Source organism: Musca vetustissima, unplaced genomic scaffold (assembly GCF_032173495.1).
Source record: "Musca vetustissima isolate MV318-11 ecotype Yass unplaced genomic scaffold, APGP_CSIRO_Mvet_v1 utg426, whole genome shotgun sequence".
In the NCBI taxonomy this organism is placed as follows: domain Eukaryota; kingdom Metazoa; phylum Arthropoda; class Insecta; order Diptera; family Muscidae; genus Musca; species Musca vetustissima.
The window spans coordinates 164,733-183,499 of NW_026885682.1; positions in this window are offsets into that span (position 1 = coordinate 164,733).

Consider the following 18,767-nt stretch of genomic DNA (forward strand, 5'->3'; position numbering starts at 1 on the left):
ACCAAATTTAGTACTTTTCGTACAAATAAGTACGATTTTTTAAAGCTACCTCAATCCTGTACTCCAATAGTAGTCCTAATTCCAATTATCAGGATTCCATCTCTACACACTCAACTGAATGCAAATAGTACAAAATTTAGTACCATTTTGTACTTTTTATACACATAAGTAAGTAAGTCTTAAACCATTTCCGTACATCAACACCACTTCCCAACCTGTATTCCATTTAAGATTTCAAGATTCTAGCTATATATGTTCAATATATACAATTTTAACTAAATTTAGTACTTTTAATACACTTATAGGTCGAATTTCCAAAAACCATTTTACACATCTTTTTAGCATTCCATCGTTGACCCACATTGGAAATTTCAGAATTCTAGCTCTTCCCGTTCGCCTAATACAATGGGTACATTTTAGTACTTTTCGTACCCTTCTAGTTCGAATTTTTAAAAACCCAGCCTTATCTCGCGCCTACACACCATCAACAACCCACACTCAAACTTTCAAGCTTCTAGCTTTAGCCGTTTCGGGCGATGATCTGTCTGTCACTCACTTAAGATAAGATTGTAATGATACGATTATATTACATTTTGATTTTTCTCCATGTTAGAAAACGAAAAAAAAAACGGAAACGGAAAACAAGTGGACATACATTTTTTTGCCATCTCCAATTCTTATTGATCAAATATTTTGTGGTTCTTTGACTTTCATTGATATGTAAATGAACTGTTATAGCTCTGCTAGGAATTACTCTGAGCCATAACATGACTCAGTGTCATGGGACACTGATGCTAAGAATATTACATCAAAATCAAGTTAAAAAATGAGGAAGATCTTGACCGATTGGATTTATCCTAGTTCATACGATAGCTATATACTTACAGAGAAACGTCCCAAAATTTGGAATCAAAAAAAACAGTAAGGAGAGTTAAAAGCCGGACGGGGTCGACTGTATGATGCCCTTCACCAGTTTGGGTACATACAAGAGATGCTTATATACACAATATATTTTATATGGAATAGACATAGCATCTTTTAAGGACCAAATGGAATAGGTCGAAAATGACTACATGAAGTACATAGATATTTGAATTAAATTAAAACAACCCATACATATACCAAACTGAAATGTTTGAAAAATTAAATGTCAATCATGGAGCTAAATATGTATAAGCTCTATATATAAATGGTCGTATTTTAGCAACAGTGGAATATACCATTGGGTATGCTGAAATACAGTGTGCTATCCAAAATGTATTTCGACACGAAATCCAATACACGTTATTTTTGGTTCGATTTGGTACTAATTCGTCCTAAGCGGGTAATCTTCAGTTAGTTGGTACATCGTTTTTATGAAATCGGATGAAAATATATATGGAAGCTATCTAAACCTGAAACGTCTTCAATCCAATACGCTATGCAATATTTCACGTAAAGCGAATAGACATAGGCTCCTCCATTTTCATAAAATCGGACTAAAATATATGAAGGGGCTATATCTACATCTGAACCGATTTCAGCACAAAAATATCATGCAATTAGAACAGGATCAGATACATAAAATGGGACTAATGTACATATATATGTGACCTATATTTGAATCTGAACCGAGTTCAAACTCATCGAAAGCATTCTAGACTAAATTCCATACCCCCAGCTATATTTCATGAATATAGAACATAACTATATCTAAATCTGAACATAACTTCCATACGGTATGCAAAATTTTGTCTAAATCGGAAAGCATTGTTTTATGGCGCTCCATTTACATAAAATCGGACGAGACTCTATATGGGAGCTATATCTAATTCTGAACCAATTTCAACAAAACTTAGCATACATTAATCTGGGCCCAGGGATGGTCCGTGTGACGAATTTTTAGGTTTTCGACTGTCAAAAAGGTGTAAATGTCGAAAACGTCATATACCTGTATAAAATGTAATAAATGTAGTAAACGTCATTTATTTCAATATTATCAGCATATACAGTTGTTTTCAAGAATATTATTATTTTTTACATATATCTTACTATTCCTTACTAGAACTGATAAAAATTTCTAAATTTTTTTGAGAAGAAAAATTTGAAGTTTTATATTAATTTGAGTAAAGCAAGCGTAATTTCCAAATTGATTAATGGAAATAGCTATTTTGTCAAAAACCTAATGGATTTAGATAGGTTTCCGACGTTTCTGACGTATGTATTATACGTCGGAAATATGTGTCATCTAATTCATTAAGCTGTGCAAAATGTTGCCTTAATCGGACGCGTAGCATGGTGCTCCATTTACATAAAATCGGACCAAACTACATATGGGAGCTATATCGAAATCTGAACCGATTTTCTGAAATTTTAATAGAATCGGTCCTTGGACCAAATAAGTGAGATGTGCCAAATTTCATCCATATCGGATCATAAATGCGATCTCTACTTTGTTCACAAAAGTACGGACAGACCGACATGCATAAATCACATTCAAATCGGTTCAACTGTTTTCATGCCTATCGGCAGCATACCCAGATATTTAAAATGTTCTCCAACTTTCAAGATCATAAATATTTTAGATTTGAGGCAAATACAAAATTCCAACTGTATTCGTTGAGTATATAATACGAATTTCAAAAACCATTTATACATAATACATAGATTATACTATTTTCTTCGATATCATAAAGGAAAATTCGTTATCGTAGTAAAAAAGTAGTAGATTCTTGCAGTACGGGAACAGACCAATTGTGTCTTACTTCAAACTCAATGTGATTCAAATAACAAATTTCAAGGTATGTCTAATTGTAATATAGTTGGTATATCTATACTAATAAAAGAGTAAAGTGATTGACTGACTGATTTAACGATTCATCAACGCCCAGACGAAACGGCTGAAGCTAGAATCTTGAAATTTTGAATGAGGGACACTCTTTGTCCAAAGGTGACAGATAAGGCTGGGTTTTTGGAAATTCGTACTAGAACGGTACGAAAAGTACTAATCTATACTAATAAAAGTGTAACGATTACTGATTTAACGATTCATCAACGCCCAGACGAAACGGCTTAATCTAAAATCTTGAAATTTTTGGTGAAGGTCACTCTTGGTCCAAAGGTGACAGATAAGGCTGGGTTTTTGGAAATTCGTGATACCATTTATATTTGGCGAACCCGTGGGGCTAGAACTCTGAAAATTGGGTTGGTGGTCGTAGATGTACTAAAGGGTTTTTGGAAATTCGAACTATAACTATCCGAAAAGTACGAAAATGTACTAAATTTGGTACAATTTCGTAGCATGTGAATGGAGTGAGCTAAAAAATTGAAATTTGGAATGTAAATTAACGTTGAGAAGTAGGGTCGATATGAGGAGAGTTTGGAAATCGTGTACTCATGTGTACGAAAAGTACTATATGGTACTATATTTGGTACAAATTTGATTTGGAGGTACAAATCGAGCTGGAATCCTGTAATTTGAAATTAAAATTACCGTCGGAGTGTAGGATTGGGATATGAACGTAGTTTTGGAAATTTGTTTCTTATGTGTACGAAAAGTACTAAATCGTACTATAATCGGTACAGTTTGGATTTGGGTTATTCTATAGAGCAGTAACAACAAAATTTGGAGTCAAGGTCACTGTAGGGGTGTGGGATTGGGATCAGGATTCAGTTTAAGAAAATAATACTTATGGGTACTAAATGGTACTAAATTTGGTACAATTTTAATTTTAGGTGAACTAATGGAGCTAGAATCATGAAATTTGGAGTCAGGATCACTGTTGAGGTGCAAGATTGAGATATGTAGAAAGATTTAGAAATGAAATGTGTACTAAATTTGGTACAATTTGAATTGTGAGAGATCCGATAGTGTTGGAATCCTGAAACTTGGATTTGGGATCACTGTGGGGTTTTTGAGTTGGGGTATTTAGAAGGTTTTAGAAATTTGTGCTAAGTGTTCTAAATTTGGTACAATTTAAATTGTGGGTGAAGCGATAGACTTGGAAACCTGAAATTTTGATTTAGGATCACTGTGGAGGTGTAGGATTGGGGTATGTAGGAGCGTATGGGAATTGGTACTACTATGTACTAAATTTAGTACGATTTGATTTTTGGGTGAACCGAAAGAGTTGGAATCCTGATATTTTGATTTATTAACACTGTGGAAGTGTAGGATTGAGGTGTGTGGAAGTTTTGAAAATTCGTACTACTGTGTACTAAATTTGGTACAATTTGAATTGTGGGTGTACCGAAAAGTTTAAATCATGAAACTTGGATTTAGGATCACTGAGAGGGTGTTGGTTTGGGTTAAGATGGAAGGTTTTGAAATTCATACTGCTGTGTACTAAATTTGGTACAATTTGAATTGTGGGTGAACCGATAGAATTTGAATCCTGAAACAAGTTTTGGAAATTCGTATTACTGTGTACTTAATCTGGTACAATTTGAATTGTGGGTCAACCGATAAAGATGGTATCCTGAAACATGGATGTACAAAATTTGATACTATTTGGATTTGTTTGAACCGATAAGTCTGGAATACTGAAATTGGGGAAATAAGCTTTTAATTGGATTATATGAAGTATATAGTAATGGAAAGCAATGGAAATGAAATCGGTTGTAAGATTTCTGTTGGATGGTTGAGGTGGGTACTTATGGACGTTTATATTAATGTGTCTTAAATGGAACTAAATTTGGTAAAATTCGGATTTAGGTGAACCTTTAAAGGTAGAATCATGAAATTTGGTACTTAATGGTTCTTAATGGTGCTACTAAATGTAATACAAATTGGATTTAGGTGAACCGATAGAATTCTGAAATTAAAATTGGGGTATGTGGGAATTCGTACTTATGATTTTTATAGTAGGTAGTTATGGACATTTTTATTGTTGTGCACTAACTGATACTCAATTTAGATTTGGGTGAAGTTATATTTGATTATGTTATGTTATGAAGTTATATTTGATTATGTACAGAGGGTAAAAAATGACACCAAATTTAGTATAGAGGTAGATTTCTGTCCCGGTCGGAATGGGTGTGTAGGGTTGAGATATAGAGGTAGATTTGAAAAACGTACTAAAGAGAAAATATGTACTAAATGGTTCTAAAATTTTAGTAATGGTCGGTATAGGGTTACATACCACATACGCTAACGAAGTAGCGGGTATATGCTAGTTTAACATATTTTTGTATATTTTTCTTCAGGTCATCAATAGGGGAATTTTGCAACACGACTATAAATTTTTAAATGACAAGTTTTTTTCACTTTTTATTTTTTCTCTTATTATTAAATTCTTAAAAAGACTTCATCGATAGAGAGCTTACACTGACGATTAATCTTTCACAATGTTAAATCTGCATTTTAATGAAGCTCTTCCGAACTCCATGAAATGAAGTCAGGCGACGTCACAGTTAAAGTCGCATCTGAAAGCCGACTTCATCCATACCGAGCCATAAACGATACTTTAACCATTTGTAACTATTTGTCAAAATGTCTGTCTTTGATTTAATTAGCGTCTTCTGTTGGCCATTTATGCATTTCCCGGCTGTGCAAGAGAAATAAATTCTTGTCCTCGTCGTGTACTTCTATGGCGAGGAGCAAAAAAAAGAGACTAACTGAGCCGAAGAAAATCTATGGCAAATATGGAAACGGTGAAATAAACAAACATCGCCAAGTCAGGACTAGGCCTATTGACGGAAAATGTTATGAATGAAAGATTAGTCAGACAAGCTGGCCAAGAGTTGTTGAAAGTGCACAGTATCAATAATAAGTGGAATAAATGTTTTTTCAATAATAGAATTATGATAATATTCTGGTTTTTAGTATTAAGATTTGTCTATGAATTTATTTGGAATTTATTATATAATTTCACGGGAAGTTCTTAAAATATTAGTACTACATATTTTCCTAGTAATAGATGTAGTGTGTAATATAAAAAATTTCAAAAAAAAAATGGAATTCCGTACCAGTACAATTTTTGTATATTCCAACTAGAATATGATGATTTTTAAATTTCTTTATAATAACTGGAAATTTTTTGAACTCTTGTGATTTGTTAAATATGATAATAAAAACTTTAATTCGTTTTTAAGTTTTTATTGCACTAACGCCACTGTCCCAGTTCACAATAGCATATAGACACAAAGGCTGGCCCGGACATTTTTCATATATTTCAAAATACAGCAGCAGTTAACAGTCATTATTGTCATTAACGTCCACGCATCATTGTTGTTGTCGTTGCTGATGTTTTTTTTTTTTTAATTCTTTTCAATTCTGAACAAAAATGGTATTGCTTTGGAAATTTTATATTTATTCTAGGAAAAAGTTTTACTATGGCCTGTTCAAATATGGTCAATGGAGTTCAGTAAATGATAGAAACAAACCAAAAAAGAAACAAGTTTACGTAGGTTACGCAGTTCTGTTTTCATAACTAAATAGAGGAGTACGTTTTATTTTTTCTGTGATTTTACTATTTTCTGAATATATTCAGAAGTATAATTCGAATGTGGCGATAGAAAAAGTTATGTGGATAAAGCTAAACAATTGCGACGTACATCAGATGGGAGTTTGGAACTGATAGGTGTTTCCTTTATGAATCCCTAAATACACAATTTATGAAGATAGGGACACATATAAAGATGCCAATGGATATAAGGGCACCACATAATGAAGGGTATAATAAATCGGACGAAAATATGTATGGGAGCTATATCTAATTCTGAACCGATTTCAACAAAACTTCCCATAAATCAATCCCGATCAAATTCAAAACGTTGTGCAAAATTTTGCGTCAATCGGACAAATATTTAGATAAAATCGGGCGAAACTATATATGAGAGTTATATGAAAATCTGTGCCGATTTTCTCCAATTGCAATTGGGTTCGTCCTCGGACTAAATAACTGACGAATGCCTAATTTCAATTACAATTTAACATGGATAGACCGACTCAGAAAATGATTCTATGCATATTCTCAAAAGGAACCAGTAAGGAAAGCAGTAAAGTCGGATGGGACCGACTATATGATACCCTTCACCACTGTGGATATATTCAACAGAAGAATCCTAACAGACGTCGAATTTTTAAAGGACCATTAACATGAAAATAGATCCAAAAACATTTCATTCTGCAACCTACACTAATTTTTTCATTTGGTCAGATACAGGATTGCTTCAAGCTAGGTTATATTAACTTCAATACGTTGTGCCAAATTTTTTGTCAATCGGCCTAACTTGGGGTCTTTGGTGAACCATTTATCTATCGAACGAAAATATATATGGGAGCTATATCTGAATCAGGACCGATTTTCAGGAAACTTAACACACATCATTCCACTCTTAATTCAGTACGCTATGCCAAATTTCGTGCAAATCGAAAGATATATGGAGACTTTAGTACACCATATACATTAAATCGGACGAAAATATATATGGGAGCTATATCTAAAACTGGACAAATTTTCAGGAAGCATAACACACTTCATTCTAGACCTAATCCATTACGCTGTGCCGAATTTCGTGCAAATCAAAATATATCTATGGACTTTGGTACACCATTTACATTAAATCGGACGAAAATATATATGGGAGCTATATCTAAATCTGGACCGATTTTTAGGAAACTTGACACGCATCATTCTAGACCTAATTAAGTACGCTGTGCCAAATTTCGCGAAAATCGAAAGATGTATAGGGACTTTGGTACCCCATTTACATTAAATCGGACGAAAATATATATAGGAGCTATATCTAAATCTGAACCGATTTTTTTCCAATTTCAATAGGGTTCGTCCTTGGGCCAAATAAGTGACCTATGTCAAATTTCATCCAATTCGAATCATAAATGCGACCTGTACTTTGTTTACAATTTAACATGGACAGACAGACGAACAGATGGACGGACATGCATAAATCGACTTAAAAAGTGATTCTATGCATATTCTCAAAAGGAACCATGTGTCTATCTCGTTTCCTTTTGCCTGTTACAAACATATGCACAAAGACAAAATACCCTGTACCACAGTGTGGTGAAGGGTATAACCAGTGAGGGAAGCAGTATAGTCGGACGAGGTCGGCCATATGATACCCTATACAACTACCACTGTACGTTTACTTTATGCGAATCCGAGTCTTGGTAATATTTCATGATATTTGTACACTCTTGGCCAACTAGAGTTAAACATCCACACATTCTTACCCTGACATCCTTTCGTAATCACGTCTTCCCAGAGTGAATAGTTACACACAAAAGTCTCGGTTCATTTGACCCGCCTAATATTATCCGTTAATTCATTCAAATTAATTGGTTAGATCACCATGGAAATTTTCTGATGCTCGGCATGTAAATGTAGCGTCTTTAGCGACTAGAAAACCGGACAAAGATAAATTGTTCGGTTCATTTCATCCCTAAATGTCATCAGATAGGCATGCATCGACCTTGTCCAGGACTGAAAGCTTCGGAATATTTCCAAGCTCTATTTCCAGCCTCCAGTGTGGTAATGGTAATACTAAAAAATATATAGGCATAAGTAAACTCCTGTAAATTTTAACCTATAATTGTCATCAACTCAAAGGTTAACCAATGCTAATTGATATACTGTCGATTTCTTCAGTCTATGTTCTTCAGGAGTAAGTAAATACCCCATAGAATGAAAATTGAACCACTTTTCCCACAAACGTCAGTGTTCATTGCGGACTCTGGGGTGATAAGCAAAACGAACAAAAATTGATTATTTGAATATTTCTTCGATTGGTCCATAATGTTGGCCTGTACCGTGTTTACAAATTATAATGGACAGACGGACGGACGGACTGAAGGACACATACGTCGAGATCGACGCAAGTAGTTGAGATATGACGATCGGTATAGTTAAATGTGGGTCTATGATCAATATTTCGCGGCGTTACAAACTCTTGAGGCCACACAGCGCTATAATACTCTGATAACATAGTCATGTAGGCTATAACAATTCAAACTTAATTAGGCTATCATCTTATAAAACAATTGTTCTGATGTTTTTAAAAAATATCCAAAATAAAAATAAACGCATTCAGAGCTTTGATTTCCCGCATGTGCAACATCTAACTTCTTAATAAGATGCTTAACAGTATATTATTTCATATACATTTTGAGAAAAAAAGTAAAAAAAAAACATTTTCTAGACTTCAAAACAACTCCAGGAAATACAACGTATGTGCGCAAAAGACAACGTACCTATATTTAGGTATATCGTATTTAAAAATATTCTCTATGCCACACAACATATAAAAGGGGTGTCAGAACAGCATACTTTAATTAAGGTTTGGCTAATGAATATTTCATTAAGATCTGCAGGTAAACATCTTTACTTACTTATTTCTATATATCTATAAAGATGTTCTCTGTGTATAATGCCATCCATGTACGCTGCCATAATGAAAATTCATTATTCATATATTAGTCGAGTATTGAATAAACATTTATTGTAAGCAAGGCGACCAACAACATTTTTCATTATTCGTCCAGTTTAGTTGTTGTTCCCGCCGATTACTTTAAAATGTGCTGAATGACGATGAAAACTTGGTTAGTCCCCTTATTAAATAACATGAAATTCGTTTAAAAGAATAAACAATTAAATCTTAATTAATTCGTAACATTATTTTGTCTTCAGTTGCGTTGTATCGAACACGCACTTGCAACAGCCTAAATAGTTGAGAAGATTCGCCTATATTTGGAAAGAAGACCCTGAATTTTGTTTACGCGGCATTAATTTAATATTTTCGAATAGCATTATGTATGTATGTATTCTCAATAAAATTGTGCATGGGAAGTGGTTACGAAATAAGTACATATTTTATAGTAATTGCATGCAATAACCGAAATGGTGAAAATATACTTTATAACATACACCATATAACAGTCCGCCTTACGTTGCCCATTCTGTTTGTATCTAGACATTCCAGGTTCTTAGATCGTGGCAAATATATAAAATTAAAAGTCGATATGTACACATAACCCTCATATGAACGCCCATATAAAGATTGTAATTAGTCAGAAATCTGTAATTATTTTTGATATATTACCTATATATCAATGTCCTTATTTTGCCGCCCATATACAAATTATTTCCCATATTAGGTATTTTTATAGTCCTAGTCTCATTTTCCCAACGTAGTGTCTGGTCAAAATCTTAAAATATTGGTAATAAATAATAAGTTGCATGGAAGCTGTGATGGTGGTAATATAAAAAAATGGGTAAAAATGGGTTTGAGCCAAGAAGTTGTACAGAACAGGCGCAATGTTCGCTTTGGCGGATATACTCAAGAAGTACAAAGCCGATATTATTGCCTTACAGGAAATGCGATGGAAAGGGACAGGCGTAAGTAAATCAGACGATTACGCCCTGTATTATAGCTGCCATGAAACGAAACATGAATTTGGCTGCGGATTTATGGTTAACAGGAGAATAAACCAGTGAGCGGAGCAGTATAGTCGGACGGGGCCGACCATATGATAAACCACACAACTTCCACGAAAATCTAATTTTCTATAGTTCGATATTCTGAGCTTGGGCAATATTTAGCGTTATTTGTACCCCCTTGACCGACTAGACGTCTATAAATATTACTAATATTCAGTACAGCTCTTCTAATTAATTGTCTAGATCCCCTTCACCGTGGGTTGTGTTGTGATGTCCGGTTTTCAATAGTGGCCTATAAATCGACTCATAAAAAATACAACAAATTAAGTTTTCGGGTCACTTCATCCAAATATTATTATTATCTGATCATCACCGAAAATTATAGGCGTTGTCCATGACCATACCTGGATCCTCATGGAAAATTTCAAAGCGATCCGCGATATATTTCCGCCCTCTAGTGTGGTAATGCGTTACTAAATAATATATGAATACGTAAGGACCTGTAAATATTTAAGTGTAACTCCCACATCCGAGTACACACGGCAATGCAATTGGTATCAATGTAAAGGTAAACCACTCCTCTTGGATATACTATCAACTTCTCGGGTCTATGTCCTTCAGGAGTAAATATATACGCCATAGAATACAAATTTTGTCATTTTCCACAAGTCTGGGTCCATTTGACCCGCTAAATTTTGACCAATCTTTATCAAAATAGGCATGCTTATTCTTTGGCCCGATCCCCTTCTCCATGCATGGGTCATAATTGCGGCCCCTGGAGCGACCAGAAAAACCGACAAAAATAAAGTTTTTGGTCCATTTTATCCCCTAAATATTAACCGATCTTTTCCAAAAACAATAGGGGTCTTCATTAGCCAGAACCCATCCTACATGCAAAATTTCGTGAAGATTGGTTCATAACTGTGGCCTGTATCGTGTTTACAAAATATAATGGACATACGGACGGACGGACACACATGTCTAGATCGACTCAGCTAGTCGAGGTATGACGATCGGTATACTTAAAGGTGGGTCTAGGACCAATATTTCGCGGCGTTACAAACTTTTGGGGCTGCACAAAGCTATAATACCCTGACAACATAGTTGTGTAGGGTATAAAGACCTTGTCTCCAGTAGATGAGCGAATTGCTATAATCCGTATAAAAACGAAGTTCTTTTACATCAGTCTCATTTGCGCCCATGCTCCGACCGAAGATAAAGATGAACATACCAAGGTCATATTTTACGGGCGCCTAGAAACAGCATATGACCGTTGCCCTGGCCATGACATTAAAATTCTGCTAGGAGATTTTAATGCAAAAATCAGAAGGGAAAATATCTTTGGCCCCACCGTCGGAAAACTCAGCCTTCATGAAGAAACATCCGACAACGGCATGAGGTTGATTGACTTCGCGGCAGCAAACAACATGGTAGTTAGCAGCACCAGAATCAAGCATCTCGTTTTACACAAGGCCACCTGGATCTCTCCTGATCAAGTAACGAGAAATCAAATTGATCATGTTGTGATAGACGGAAAGCATTCATCCAATGTTTTAGACGTCCGATCGATCCGAGGAGCGAATATCGATTCGGACCATTACTTTGTGGCAGCCAAAGTACGCACCCGTCTTAATGTTGCAGCAAAGGTGCGATCTAATACAACACGGAAACTCGACGTCGAAAAGCTGCAAACACAACAGGTAGCCGAGGCCTACTCCGCTCAACTTACCCATCTGCTTGAAGAAAGCACTTCTTGTCCCGATAATAATATAGAAGCACAATGGCAAAGAATTGTCCACTCCCTACAGACTGCAGCAAAAGGCACTATTGGGTACCAAAAACCAACACCAAGAAACCCATGGTACGATCAGGAGTGTCGTAATGCTACTGATGTGAAAAACGCAGCGTATAGGGCAACCCTGCAGACAGTAGCAACACGTAACGTGATGGAGAATTATCGGGAGAAAAAGAGAGAGAGGAGAAACGCGTTTTCAGAAAAAAGAAGAAAGAACCAGAAAAACGTGAGCGTGAGCAAATCGAGATGTACAGGAGTCAGAATTAAGTCCGGAAATTTTATCAACGAGTAAAACACCCACCGGAAGGCTTTGATGCAGGCACATCCTCCTGTAGAGATGAAGAAGAAAACCTGGTGACAGATACAGACAGCGTGTTGAGAATCTGGAATGAGCATTTCGAAATGCTTCTAATATCAAATAGTGGCGATGATGGTATAGAGTGTATACCACCTAGCCAAGATGAGATCATAAAAGCAATTAATCGGCTCAATAACAACAAAGCAGCAGGAGCCGATGAGTTACCAGCCGAACTATTCAAGACTGGTGGCCAGATGCTGGTCAGGAGCATGCACCAGCTGATTAACACAATTTTACTAGATGAATGCATGCCCAATGATTGGAACCTCAGCATCCTCTGTCTCGTGCACAAAAAAGAAGACAAGACGATATGTGCCAACTATAGAGAAATAAGTCTCCTTCCCATCGCATATAAAGTGCTATCTAGTGTGTTGTGTGAACGATTGAAGCCAATGGTCAATGACATCATCGGACCATACCAATGCGGCTACAGACCTGTCAAATCCACCATTGACCAGATTTTCACTCTGCGCCAAATCCTGGAAAAGACCCACGAAAAACACATAGACACATACCACCTATTTGTCGCCTATAAAGCCGCATTCGACAGCCCTATCCGTCCAGAGGTGTTTAAAGCCATTACGGTTTTTGCGGCACACTTTGACCGCTAAATGAAACATCGAAATATTCATAATTATTGGACGAGATTGATTTGGTTTATACGAAAACCGCATGCGCAACATCGGATGCTTTTCAATATTGATCATTTTTATGTATTGTAAGTGCTATATATTTAGTCATTTTTAACGTCGAAACTCTTATTAGATGAATCTACCGATATTTAACAATCATCTAAAAGAATTTGCAGAAGAAAGCGCCATATATTTTAGAACATTATTGCAAACCCGTATTCCCTTAACCATACTGAAAAATCGAAAATAAACAAATAAACGTTCTGTCTTAATTAAAAATTAAATTTATTTTATTTTCAGATATCTTCATACTTCTATTTGTTTTTCGCGACTATTTTAACGTATTCCAACGTGATTTGACAAGTATGCAAAGAAACCAAATGTGTTTATCCATTCGTGAAGAAATTCGCGAATTACAACAAATAAGAATTCATTTAATTTATATTTGAAACACAAGATTTAAAACCGCTATAACTTATGTGCGCATCATCCGAATTTTGTGAACGCGAACAGGTTTCGAATCAGCATATTTTTCTTAACCTATGTACTCGCAAAACAATTTTTCAATTTTTTTTTAATTTTAATAGCATTTTGTAATTTCCCAAATATAGGCCATCTATTGCCAATAGAAGAGCACATATTTCATTATTAGTTTCTCTATTGGGGTCAAGCAGTTTCGGTTGTTTATAAGAAAACCCCACTAGGCTTATTGAAGATCCTGTGGGCTTTTATTATGTGTAAAAGAACCAGAACATTTTTATTGACGATAGGAACCCGAAGTATTGAAGGCCTAGAGGGCTGTTTAGTCTATAGAAAAGAGAGAGATCAAGAGAGCTTCCAGTCCAAGGGAGCTTCTCATTTTTGTTTATGTGTATGGGTCTTATTATTTATTTTCAAGATCCAGAGAGTTAAGACATTGTCTCAACCCAAAGTTTGACCCAAAGTTTGGGTCAATGACTCATCTAATGATTGAAAAGCTTGCCATAATCTGACTGACCATAGAATTTCGATTGTTTATAGAAGATACAAATGGGTCAATGGTTTCGCACTCCTTTGGACTCCCAGAATTAAAAATGAAAAATATACGAATATTGATTTCCTGTATTTAGAGACAATATCTAAAATCTTAAAACAGACGGTTTTGTAGAATATTTGAAAAAATCTCGTTTTGCGTTACTTAGTTTAGTGTTCAATGAAAAAAGGCACACAAGTACTCGAGATAATAATGTTTTGCCAAAAATATTCCTTGCCCGATTTGATTTGAGAAAAAATAACCGCAAACAAAGATATGAACTTGAGAGCTACCAGCAAAAAATTCACCACGGACAACTTAAAAACTTGACCTATGGCGAATTTGTTCCTATGGGTTCTTAATATACCCAAGAAAGGCTTTCATTTCCATAAGCCATTTTCCACCTCCAAAATCTGGTTGCACAGTGATTAAACTCCGAGAATTGTCCGCATTAGTATTGATCGAATACCGGATTGAAATAGGCAGAAATTAAGAGAAATAGAAAATATGTATTTCAAATGCTTTCATTAATTTATATTGCTCTCTTTAGATATGGAAACAATGTAACTTATCACATGTCTTGACACTTTCATAGCACATCCACAGCTATATTCTTTCCTTTGTAATGCAATCTTTCATGCCATTTTAAAGAATGCTTTGGAGGACATTTTTTTCTTGTTCACTCATTGGCTCTTGTGGTTTGTATTATTAACTCTTCTCGTACACATTTAAGTATCATTCAAAGTCACAATGACTTCTTGTGCTGTTCTTTGTGTCCAAGGATAAAAGGATTTCCGAGAATATGTTGTTGACTCTTGTACACTACGTGTTCAAAAGGATTTTCTGTTTCTTATTGTATGTGTGCTATGATTATCGCCTTTTTCACATACACATACACACACACATTGTAAAGTGCTTCAATAATATAACCCGATACTAAAGGTTAATATTACTAGTGTTTTGTTCATTAGTATTCATTCGTAAGATAATTGATAAAAGGAATTATATTAATTCATACACGACTACGTAGTTCGACTTATAGCATACACAATACAATCATTATTATCTTTTTCATATTATATCAGTACAAATATGATGTAACATGACATCAATGCAAAACTTTTATAAAAATTTAACTGAATATAGCCACATATTTCCACTTTAAAATACCGAAAATTCCTTATGGGGAATGGCGTCCCTTGACGTCTATGTTAACACTAGATTGCCGAAGGCAGTCATTTTGACCGTTTTTTTCAATTTCAAGTACAAAAACAATTGTGTATATTATGACCCAGCTTTTTTAAAATTTGGTGACTTTTTGCAACACATAGAACACAAAATAGGTATATACAAAATTCCCGTCTTTCTAGTGTTAAGAACACTGATTAACAAATTCGACATTATTTAATTTTTATACCCCACACAACTATGTTGTAAAGGCCCCAAAAGTTTGTAACGCCGCGAAATTTTGATCCTAGATCAACCTTTAACTATACCGATCGTTATATATCGATTTGCTGAGTCAATGTGGACATGTGAGTTTGCCCGTCGTTTGTAAACACCATACAGGCCACAGTTATTAACCAATCGTCATTGTTTCCATATCTGGCCAAAGAAGACCCACATTGTTTTTGGAAAAGATCGGTTAATATTTAGGGGATGAGATGGTCCAAAAACTTTAATTGTGTTTTTTTTTAGTCGCTGCAGAGGCCGCAATTATGACCCATCATGAAATTTTACACATAGAGAGGGGTCTGACCCTAGAAGAAGCATGACAGTTTTGATGAAATCAACCAATGATTAGCAGGCCAAATGAACCCAGACTTTTATGTGAAAAATTACAAAATTGGTATTCTGTGGCATATATATTTACTCCTGAAGGACATAGACCCGAGAAATTGATAGTTTATCCAAGAGCAGAGGTTGACCTTTAACTTGATACCAATCGTATTGTTGTATGTGGGAATTATATGTAAATATTTACAGAAATCTACCTATTCTGATTACCATTACTACAATATAGGTCATATTTGAAATTTTCCGGTCGATCGAAATCGATTTGAAATTTTCCGATTATGTCCAAGAACGACGCTTATAATTTTCGGAAATAATCAGAAGAAATTTGGTGGAGGAATGGACCAAAAACTTATTTTTTGTGTGTTTCTCTCCATGGGTCACAATAATAAGCCGAACATCACATCACATGGGGACGGGAATCTAGGAACTAATTAGAATGCCTGTTTTGATCCGTCTTTCTGTGTAAAGTGACAAAATTTGCATCTTGTTGGGTAAATATTTAATCCACGAAAAATATTCCGAAAATATGCCTGGGTATGAAAGTGTTGACCTCTAATCGATAAAGAGTGTGCAAATACAGAAACTTAGAGCTCAGTGGTAGTTGTGCAGGGTAACAAATGGTCGGATCCGTCCGACTTTGCTGCTCCGCTCACTGAATTTTATTTAAACTTTAAACTTTTAAAAATACTGGTACTGGTTTAATGACACGACAAAAATTTAGAATTAAAACACATCGGAAATTTGGTATTCAATTTTTATACCTTCCGCCATAGTATGGAGGGTATATTAATTTTGTTTTTCCGTTTGTAATTCATCGAAATAATCATTTCCGACCCTATAAAGTATATATATTCTTGATCAGCGTAAAATTCTATGACGACATAGCCATCTCCGTCTGTCCGTCTGTCTGTTGTAATCACTCTAGCCTCTAACGGAATTCAGATAGATCGCCAAAATTTAGTATAGAGTCGTCTTTTATCTGCAGGCAGGTCAAGTTCGAAGATGGGCTTTATCGGTCCACGTTTAGAAGCAGCTCCCATATAAGGGTACCCCCAATTTTCGGCATTTTGGGGTTCTTGAGCGCATTTTGCAATCGAATTCCTGAAATTTGGTACATTGGGTTCGTATTTGGTACCAAATATCTTTACTAAAAATTATATATATATCTTTACTAAAATTATATATATTTTGAGATTCTTGAGCGAGTTTTTCAACCGAATTCGCTGTAATTTGGCATTGGTACCAAAAATTAATAATATTCGCCCCCTTTTTGGGTAGTCCCCATATAACCCCTTTTTATACCCTTCACCACACTGTGGTACAGGGTATAATGCCTTTGTGCATATGTTTGTAACAGGCAAAATGAAACGAGATAGACACTTGGTTAATTTTGAGAATCACTTTCTGAGTCGATTTATGCATGTCCGTCCGTCCATCTGTATATGTTAAATTGTAAACAAAGTACAGGTCGCATTTATGATCTGGCACAATTCACTTATTTCGCCCAAGCACGAACCCTATTGAAATTGGTGAAAATCGGTTCAAATTTAGATATAGCTCCAATATATATTTTCATCCGATTTTATGTAAATGGTACACCAAAGTCCCTATATATCTTTCGATTTGCATGAAATTTGGCACAGCGTACTGAATTAAGTCTAGAATGATGTGTGCAAAGTTTCGTGAAAATCGGTCCAGATATTTTCGTTTTATTTAAGGTAAATGGTGTACCAAAGTCCCTATATATTTTTCGATTTGCACAAAATTTGGCATATGGTACTGAATTGGGTCCAGAATGATGTATGCTAAGTTTCGTGAAAACCGGTTCAGATTTAGATATAGCTCCAATATATATTTTCGTCCGATTTAATGTAAATTGTGCACTAAAAAACCAAAGATTGGGCGACCCGCTCACAATTTTGTACAATGTACTGAAGTTACTATAAGCTTTCGTGTGTCAAGTTTTCTTGAAATTGGTTCAGATTTACATATAGCTCCTATATATATTTTCGTCCGATTTTAAGTAAATGGTGTACTAAAGATCCATAGCTAGGCCGATTGGCAAAGCGTAATGAAATAAATATAAATTAATATCGGGCAAGTTTCCTTGAAATCGGTTCAGATTTAGATATAGCATAGCTTCCATGTATAATTTCGACCTATTCATGTTCATTGTAGACCAAATAATCAATTGATATTACATTTTAAACAGTGAAGCAAACCAAATAGCGTGCGAAAATTTTGCTTAAAGTCTATTTACAAAGTAAGGAATAGATTGCAGAATGGCCTGTGTAAGGATTGATGTTAGTCGGTTAACTTATAGATAAAGATCGCATTTTAAAGTTCGTTCAATTTCATGTCAATGTTCCTTCGAAAAGACGACATCTGTAAAGATACATATGTAGAATATCCCCAAAGGGTATCAATATCTCCAAGGGCCCAGTCCGACTTTACTACTTTCCTTACTGGTTTATATTAATATATATATATAATTTGTTCCGCGTTTTGGGTTTTGTTCTAAGACTCTGTTGTAATCATTTCACCTGTGGAGGATATCGAGATAAAAAACTAGAACTTAAGGTTCGATAATGAACTATAGCCCGCATTTAGGCCTAGCCCTCATATAATGATACCTACAGATTTTCCTTATTTTTATATTTAGCGTAAAGAAATGTATTCTGATGCAAACATTTTAGTTTGAAATAGAGTCCCCATAATGATACTTACAGATTTTGTGGTATTTTTAATATTTAGCGTAAAGATATGTATTCTGATGCAAAAATGTTAGTTTCGA